Source organism: Procambarus clarkii, chromosome 24 (genome assembly GCF_040958095.1).
Source record: "Procambarus clarkii isolate CNS0578487 chromosome 24, FALCON_Pclarkii_2.0, whole genome shotgun sequence".
In the NCBI taxonomy this organism is placed as follows: Eukaryota; Metazoa; Arthropoda; class Malacostraca; order Decapoda; family Cambaridae; genus Procambarus; species Procambarus clarkii.
In genome coordinates this window covers 2,032,409-2,042,059 of record NC_091173.1, presented here as the reverse complement: position 1 = coordinate 2,042,059, position 9,651 = coordinate 2,032,409, and the positions used below count along the sequence as shown (strand labels likewise).

Sequence of the window (9,651 nt, the reverse complement as noted above, 5' to 3'; positions counted from 1 at the left end):
GTCCACTACTACCCACAGGACGGGTATGGGGTCCACTACCACTCACAGGACGGGTATGGGGTCCACTAGCACCCACAGGATGGATATGGGGTCCACTACCACCCACAGGACGGGTATGGGGTCCACTACCACCCACAGGATGGGTATGGGGTCCACTACCACCCACAGGATGGGTAAGGGGTCCACTACCACCCACAGGACGGGTATGGGGTCCACTACCACCCACAGGACAGGTATGGGGTCCACTACCAACCACGGGATGGGTATGGGGTCCACTACCACCCACAGGACGGGTATGGGGTCCACTACCACCCACAGGACGGGTATGGGGTCCACTACCACCCACGGGATGGGTATGGGGTCCACTACCACCCACAGGACGGGTATGGGGTCCACTACCAACCACGGGATGGGTATGGGGTCCACTACCACCCACAGGACGGGTATGGGGTCCACTACCATCCACAGGACGGGTATGGGGTCCACTACCACCCACAGGATGGGTATGGGGTCCACTACCACCTACAGGATGGGTATGGGGTCCACTACCACCCACAGGACGGGTATGGGGTCCACTACCACCCACAGGACAGGTATGGGGTCCACTACCAACCACGGGATGGGTATGGGGTCCACTACCACCCACAGGACGGGTATGGGGTCCACTACCACCCACAGGACGGGTATGGGGTCCACTACTACCCACGGGATGGGTATGGGGTCCACTACCACCCACAGGACGGGTATGGGGTCCACTACCACCCACAGGACGGGTATGGGGTCCACTACCACCCACGGGATGGGTATGTGGTCCACTACCACCCACAGGACGGGTATGAGGTCCACTACCACCCACAGGACGGGTATGGGGTCCACTACCACCCACAGGACGGGTATGGGGTCCACTACCACCCACAGGGCGGGTATGGAGTCCACTACCACCCACAGGACGGGTATGGGGTGTATAATAAATGCCTAAGTAATATAATGAGTCACATCATAGGTAAAGAGGAACGCCTGATCATATATGTCACCTGAGAGAGCAGAACCAGTCACTCATCACTAATACCTTATTGACTGTAACAAAATTCAGAATTCAGAGATAATTATATTACAGATATCAGAGTATCCAGAACCACGTTAACTAAATATCTATTATATCAAGAACTGACGACCAGAACAAGATAACTAAGGTAATAACTAACACCAGCGAGTATAAACCAGCACGGGGGTGTAGCTCAAATGGCTCTGGTAGACACGACCACTGCAGGTTATCTTACCAATGCAGTTATCAATCTAACATCTACACCTGAGAAAACAATTACTAACTCTAAGCATACTTACACCACTTTAAAAATAATACGATCATACCTAAGTTAACAATTACTAACAGCGCGTGTAGACTACCACGGGGGTGTAGCTCAAATGGTAGAGCGCTCGCTTAGCATGTGAGAGGTACGGGGATCGATACCCCGCATCTCCAGTACTCTTTTGTTATGAGAGAAATATGTAATTATAAGTATAATAATGACCAATATGAGGCAGTTCCTATTTAGACATAACTAAACTCATTAAATATCCAATATTCGCTTTAAACAATCCCAAGTCCAATTCCAAGAGCGACAGAGAGAGAGAGAGAGAGAGAGAGAGAGAGAGAGAGAGAGAGAGAGAGAGAGAGAGAGAGAGAGAGAGAGAGAGAGAGAGAGAGAGAGAGAGAGAGAGAGAGAGAGAGAGAGAGAGAGAGAGAGAGAGAGAGAGAGAGAGAGAGAGAGAGAGAGAGAGAGAGAGAGAGAGAGAGAGAGATCTAATATCCTAGGAACTAAACAACACTCCCACAACCAGATAACACTCTCTAAGGATGTCTATACACCGTCAACTGGTTTAGAAATGGCAAATGAATGAATTTAATAGCTTCTTTTCATCGGTTGGTGTTAACCTTGCCAGTAAAATCCCACAGACTCAGACACATATTAACACATATCTCTCAGGCAGCTATCCAAACTCTCTTCTCCTTTCACCAGTCAGCCCCTCAGATGTTGTGTCCATCATACACTCACTAAAAACCAAAGCTGGGAACATCAGTGAAATAACATCCATTGTATACAAGAGCGCCTCCCATGCCCTTGCACCACCAATAGCTCTGCTGTTCAACAAATCCCTTGAGTGTCATACCTTCCCTGATATTCTTAAAAAAGCAAGAGTAACGCCAGTTGAGGCAATCCGGCAGACATAAACAATTATAGACCAATATCAAAACTATCCATACTATCAAAAATATTTGAAAACTTTATCTACAAACAGCTTTACTCCTACCTCGTAAAATTCGACATTCTCAGCCCCTGTCAGTTTGGCGTCCGCTCCCAAAAGAGTACCAACGATGCAATTATTAGTCTCCTTGATATAATTTATTCAGCCCTTGACAAAAATGAGTTTCCGATTTGACTCTTCATTGACCTGAGAAAGGTCTTTGACACTGTTAATCACAATTACCTCTTACGTAAACTCTATCGATATGGAATCCGAGGCCAAGCCCTGGACTATATCCAATCCTATCTTAGTGATAGACACCAATGTGTAGCCAATAATAATATAACCTCTCCCACTCTATGAATAACCGTTGTAGTGCCACAGGGCAGCATCTTGGGACCTCTCCAATTTCTTATATACATCAATGGTCTCCCTAATGTCTCTACCATTCTGAAACCTACATTATTTGCTAATGATACTACCCTCATCTACTCTAACCCCAACCCACATACACTAAATAATGTTGTTAATAATGAACTAAAAAAAAGTCCACTTATGGATGTCACCCAACAAACTAACACTTAACATAGAAAAGACCTACTACATCTTATTTAGAAGCAAATCAACAAATGCAAGTCAGCTTCAGATAGACAATGTAAACATTAGTAGTAAAAATGATGGAAAGTTTCTTGGCCTATTCCTAGACAAGAGACTCAACTTCAGTACCCACATACAACACATAACTAAGAAAGTCTCTAAAATAGTTGGTATACTCTCCAAAATCAGATATTAGATACCTAACTCTACTCTCATCTTTCTATATTATGCACTAATCTATCCCTATCTTAATTATGGTATCTGTGCATGGGGTTCAACCACTGCAAACACCTCAAGTCCATCATCACCCAGCAAAAATCTGCTGTCAGAATAATAACAAATTCTGCTTTCAGACAACACTCAGCCCCCTTGTTTAACTCCCTTAACATGCTAAACATAATCTCACTCCACACATTCTCATGTGTCAACTACATTTACAAAACCCTGTTCTTAACTGCAAACCATGCTCTGAAACTCTCCCTGGACAGATGTAATAGGACCCATTATCACCACACCAGAAATATATATCTCTTTGATATCCCCAGAGTCAAACTTAATCTGTGTAAACACTCTATGCAAATAAAGGGACCCAGTCTATGGAACTCACTCCCTAATGAATTGAAAAACTGTCCAACTTTTGAGTCATTGAAAAACAAAACTAAACTACCTAATTTCATCTTCATAGTTTTCTACCGTGTTGCTTTAAAATTGCACTCTGTCTAGTGCTACCCAATCTCCCAATCTTCATGTACCCAATCCAAAAAACTTTACCATTGTGATCATTGCTGTCTTCTTATATGTGCTTTCAAATTGCTGTATGCTGCCTATTAATCTTTAAATTACTAATCAAGCTGTCAATGCAATCAATCAGAGCTTTAATATAGCAATGTGCTTTAATATACTTATTAATCTCTCTCATCTCATTTTTTTCTTTATGCACTGTATCTGTTATCATTTCATTAATTCTGCCAGAATTTACCTACTTAAAATTATCTGTTAGATTAAGGACCTGCCCGAAACGCTGCGCGTACTAGTGGCTTTACAAGAGTATAAATACTATGCTATGTATTCTCACAAACCCAATGTACCTTCTTGTATATAATTAAATAAATAAATAAATAAGAGAGAGAGAGAGAGAGAGAGAGAGAGAGAGAGAGAGAGAGAGAGAGAGAGAGAGAGAGAGAGAGAGAGAGAGAGAGAGAGAGAGAGAGAGAGAGAGAGAGAGAGAGAGAGAGAGAGAGAGAGAGAGAGAGAGAGAGAGAGAGAGAGAGAGAGAGAGAGAGAGAGAGAGAGGGGGGCTCAGGTAGACACGACCGCTGCAGGTTATCTTACCAATGCAGTTATCAATCTAACATCTACACCTGAGAAAACAATTACTAACTCTAAGCATACTTACACAACTTTAAAAATAATACGATCATACCTAAGTTAACAATTACTAACAGCGAGTGTAGGCCAGCACGGGGGTGTAGCTCAAATGGTAGAGCGCTCGCTTAGCATGTGAGAGGTACGGGGATCGATACCCCGCATCTCCAGTACTCTTTTGTTATGAGAGAAATATGTAATTAGAAGTATGATAATATGTTGATATATAACTTTTATACATAAATATAGATAGTGGGCTTCATCACAGAGCAGCGGATCAATTGGTGCTTGATAAAGGAACCATTAACAAAAGAGTACTGGAGATGCGGGGTATCGATCCCCGTACCTCTCACATGCTAAGCGAGCGCTCTACCATTTGAGCTACACCCCCGTGCTGGTTCTTACTACCACAGGTGTGGCTGGAAGGGTCCACAGGTGTGGCAGGAAGGGACTACAGATGTGGCAGGAAGGGTCCACAGGTGTGGCAGGAAGGGACCACAGGTGTGGCAGGAAGGGACCACAGGTGTGGTAGGAAGGGACCACAGGTGTGGCAGGAAGGGACCACAGGTGTGGCAGGAAGGGACCACAGGTGTGGCAGGAAGGGACCACAGGTGTGGCAGGAAGGGTCCACAGGTGTGGCAGGAAGGGTTCACAGGTGTGGCAGGAAGGGACCACAGGTGTGGCAGGAAGGGACTACAGGTGTGGCAGGAAGAGTCCACAGGTGTGGCAGGAAGGGACCACAGGTGTGGCAGGAAGGGACCACAGGTGTGGCAGGAAGGGACCACAGGTGTGGCAGGAAGGGACCACAGGTGTGGCAGGAAGGGACCACAGGTGTGGCAGGAAGGGACGACAGGTGTGGCAGGAAGGGACCACAGGTGTGGCAGGAAGGGACCACAGGTGTGGCAGGAAGGGACCACAGGTGTGGCAGGAAGGGTCCACAGGTGTGGCAGGAAGGGACCACAGGTGTGGCAGGAAGGGACCACAGGTGTGGCAGGAAGGGACCACAGGTGTGGCAGGAAGGGACCACAGGTGTGGCAGGAAGGGTCCACAGGTGTGGCAGGAAGGGACGACAGGTGTGGCAGGAAGGGACCACAGGTGTGGCAGGAAGGGACCACAGGTGTGGCAGGAAGGGACCACAGGTGTGGCAGGAAGGGACCACAGGTGTGGCAGGAAGGGTCCACAGGTGTGGCAGGAAGGGACCACAGGTGTGGCAGGAAGGGACCACAGGTGTGGCAGGAAGGGACCACAGGTGTGGCAGGAAGGGACCACAGGTGTGGCTGGAAGGGTCCACAGGTGTGGCAGGAAGGGACCACAGGTGTGGCAGGAAGGGACCACAGGTGTGGCAGGAATGGACCACAGGTGTGGCAGGAAGGGACCACAGGTGTGGCAGGAAGGGACCACAGGTGTGGCAGGAAGGGACCACAGGTGTGGCAGGAAGGGACCACAGGTGTGGCAGGAAGGGACCACAGGTATGGCAGGAAGGGACCACAGGTGTGGCAGGAAGGGACCACAGGTGTGGCAGGAAGGGACCACAGGTGTGGCAGGAAGGGTCCACAGGTGTGGCAGGAAGGGTCCACAGGTGTGGCAGGAAGGGACCACAGGTGTGGCAGGAAGGGACCACAGGTGTGGCAGGAAGGGACCACAGGTGTGGCAGGAAGGGACCACAGGTGTGGCAGGAAGGGACCACAGGTGTGGCAGGAAGGGACCACAGGTGTGGCAGGAAGGGTCCACAGGTGTGGCAGGAAGGGTTCACAGGTGTGGCAGGAAGGGACCACAGGTGTGGCAGGAAGGGACTACAGGTGTGGCAGGAAGAGTCCACAGGTGTGGCAGGAAGGGACCACAGGTGTGGCAGGAAGGGACCACAGGTGTGGCAGGAAGGGACCACAGGTGTGGCAGGAAGGGACCACAGGTGTGGCAGGAAGGGACCACAGGTGTGGCAGGAAGGGACGACAGGCGTGGCAGGAAGGGACCACAGGTGTGGCAGGAAGGGACCACAGGTGTGGCAGGAAGGGTCCACAGGTGTGGCAGGAAGGGACCACAGGTGTGGCAGGAAGGGACCACAGGTGTGGCAGGAAGGGTCCACAGGTGTGGCAGGAAGGGTCCACAGGTGTGGCAGGAAGGGACCACAGGTGTGGCAGGAAGGGACCACAGGTGTGGCAGGAAGGAACCACAGGTGTGGCAGGAAGGGTCCACAGGTGTGGCAGGAAGGGACCACAGGTGTGGCAGGAAGGGACCACAGGTGTGGCAGGAAGGGACCACAGGTGTGGCAGGAAGGGACCACAGGTGTGGCAGGAAGGAACCACAGGTGTGGCAGGAAGGGACCACAGGTGTGGCAGGAAGGGACCACAGGTGTGACAGGAAGGGACCACAGGTGTGGCAGGAAGGGACTACAGGTGTGGCAGGAAGGGACCACAGGTGTGGCAGGAAGGGACCACAGGCGTGTAGTGTAAAGAGTTAAGAGTGACGGTCAACAATTACCGCCATAATAAACAATTTGATCATTAATTTAAAAAAAACAATATTTTGAAATTTATGATCAATATTATTTAGCAAAAATAGCCAAAAAATGTGTGATTAAATTTTAGTTAAGGTTTTAAACACTCTTCATACTGCTCTGTATGTGCATAATTTCCGCACACTAAGCTGTCTAACCCCTGGGTACCTATATGCTCCTACGGGAACACATGCATTACGTGGCAAGAAACGCACTTAGCTATTTATGTCTAGCCCGGAATTCGAACCTGGAGTTTCTGGCTGTGAGTCGATATCAATCCCGACTGTTCAACCAGGGATTAGCTCGTTTCCCTGCCAGTGAGCGGTTAGGTTAGGGTCTCGGTGGCATAGATGGGTTCGTTCTTGACTCACAAACGGGAATCCCGGGCGAGACAGTAACAGGCACGATTGCTATTACCGGATGCATCTGTTCACCCAGGAGGTAAATATAGTACACTGGAGTTAGCAAAGTGCTGTAAGGTTGACTCCTGTGGGAAGGTCAGTAGTGCCACCTCGGAGGACTCAATATATTCCTAACAACGCATAATAATAAATATAATAACATAAGAATGAAGGTAAGTTCAGAAGACCTATTGGCCCATGCGATGCAGCTCCTGTTTATATGCACACAATCTCATTCATATATATAACTGAAAACTCTGCACCCCAAAAGGATTCGAACCCAACAGCCAAGAGTACTATGCAACATGGCGTACCTGGTTCCTTAATCACTCGACCACCGTGTTACGGCCCTCTCGGGTCGCAACCGGGTTCTTACTCTGATGTCGTTAGAGGTAGGGTATCCGGCCCCAAGCTAATAGTGGCTTTCAAGGGATGTGATCCGTAACGCAAGTAAATTAAAGGGGAAGGGAAATAAAGGCAAAAACTTAATATTATAATTATTACCATCACCATAAATACTATATAAAAGATTACACGGGGGGGGGGGGGGTATAAACACTAGAATATACAAAGTAGTCTTCTTCTGAAGACGCGGAGTGTTCCACGGTGCTCAACGGTGCTAAGCTCTTGGTCCTCTTGTGGCCTCACGACGAATCCTTGGATTCTCTCGAGTCTACCCTGGCCACAGGCCAGCCAAATCACAGTTCCACTGGGGGCACCATCGTGGAGGCCATCAACCACAAGTCCAGCTGGTAGCTGGCAGGTTCAAATCAGCGACGCTGGTTAGACCACTCCATGATCGATACTAAGGTAGCAAACCCTATTCAGGAGCCTCGTGTGATCCCACAGATCACTCTCCTTGCCACAACTCCCCAGTGGTTAAGCGTCTCCACTAGTCAGTCCCGGGTATGACAATCCCTCAACTGCCACTTCACAGGCAGGTTAACACCACAGTGTTCATCCGGGGGCGACTCACAGCTGCTGCAGCAAACACTTGGAGACGAGACGGCTGCCTTGGGTAGACTGATCCAACTTCCATTACAGCAGTCCCAGGTCGACTCTGTAATCAGACACGTCATCAGTAACAGGGACACACTAGGACACCTTACTTACAGGCTTAGACACAAACGCCCGACATATCTACTCCATAGATGGCGTTGCTGTCTAAGCTCCACCTCATAAGAGGTCAGCAGCGGCTGTGTTATGAGCTGATCAGGACGGGAAACTAGTCCTTGTGGCTCGTATATCTCGTCCTCACTAGGTGGCGGCGTCCATTTGGAGTTTTGGAGGGGGTTTCGGGAGCTGACCCACAGATGGCGTGGTCGTCACAGCTCCGTGCTCGGACGTCGTGCTCGGGTCCGTAACACACCGTGACTGTACAAAAGTCATTGGTAGCGGAGGCTATATACCCAACGACCCGACAGCACTTGGTGGTCAGCTTGGGCACAGATATTTCATCGAATCACCTAACTTTGTGGGGCCATGTGAGCAACACAAAGGACCATTCAAGGGACCCCATTGGCTTGGGGACCATTCAAGCTTGCTTGCATTCATATATATGTCTAACCTACGCTTGAAACAATCTAGGGATCCTAATCAAAGCGTTAGTAATAGGACACCTTGTGTTGTTTGTGAGGGATCTAGATCCCTCAGCTAGTTTTCCTAGTTTCTAGATTAGGCTAGTCACTCTAGAAACTGAAGCTTTCAAGATAACATATGCTTGTTGGGTGTTGGACGAAAGCTCATGCTATGGACTATCATTTGAGGCTAGCCAGAAGTCTGTGATTACTCTGTAGAGGGAGTTACAGACTTTTCCTGTTTCTGTGAAAATAGGATTGGAGTTGAGAGTGAGTGAGTGTGAGAGGATACTTGACTAAAACCGTTAGAGGTGGTGGGGACAGTGGGGTGAACGTCGCCCCGCCCACCATGTGAGACATCGCGCCAGTCCTAGGCCTCCCCCTCCTTGTGACGTCACGGGACGCCGCAGGGCGAGGCCATCTGTGATTGGTTTAGGCATTTCTGCTCCTAGCTGAGTTTTGGCGCGAACAGCTGTGATTGGGAGCGGCATGAGGGGAACAGTGCCGGCTTAGTGCTGATTGGTCAACATAGGTAGGGGGGAGAGATGGGCATTTTGAGTTCCCTTAGCCCGCCAAATCTTCAGTTTGAGCTGGGCAGCGAGTGGAGAAAGACGTAGCTGGGTGGGGGTGGCACTGCCACCTCCTCCCCCTTCCCGTTAATCGCTGTGTCATCCCTTGTTACTCATCGTGGATAGCACTTCTGCCATCCTGGGTTGTGTCAAGGCCCAATGTGCATGAAATTGGGGCCCATGAGTACGGAAGGAACAGTAACAAGCTAAGAGACAGTTTACAGTGTTCACCATGAGGCAGCTGTCAGGCCTCATGGTGTATCAGATTGATCCCTCATCCCTCGGGTCTGAGTATCCTGTCTAGTGTTAATGGACAATGGACAATTGGTGGAATAAGGGTAGTGTAAGTGAGGTGTTAATACAGGCCTCTGTTGGACTTTGAATTCCACCTGGCGGTGTCC

At 49.2% G+C, this 9,651-nt stretch overlaps 3 non-coding genes across 3 annotated transcripts; 2 read left to right on the top strand and 1 right to left on the bottom strand.

Moving 5' to 3' along the window:
• Window positions 1-1,410: 1,410 nt before the first annotated feature.
• On the top strand, window positions 1,411-1,483 carry TRNAA-AGC (transfer RNA alanine (anticodon AGC)). Its single transcript has one exon. It is a non-coding gene; the product is annotated as a tRNA-Ala (tRNA).
• Window positions 1,484-4,306: 2,823 nt separating this feature from the next.
• Window positions 4,307-4,379, top strand: TRNAA-AGC (transfer RNA alanine (anticodon AGC)). The gene has a single exon. It is a non-coding gene; the product is annotated as a tRNA-Ala (tRNA).
• Window positions 4,380-4,527: 148 nt separating this feature from the next.
• On the bottom strand, window positions 4,528-4,600 carry TRNAA-AGC (transfer RNA alanine (anticodon AGC)). The gene has a single exon. It is a non-coding gene; the product is annotated as a tRNA-Ala (tRNA).
• Window positions 4,601-9,651: the final 5,051 nt, after the last annotated feature.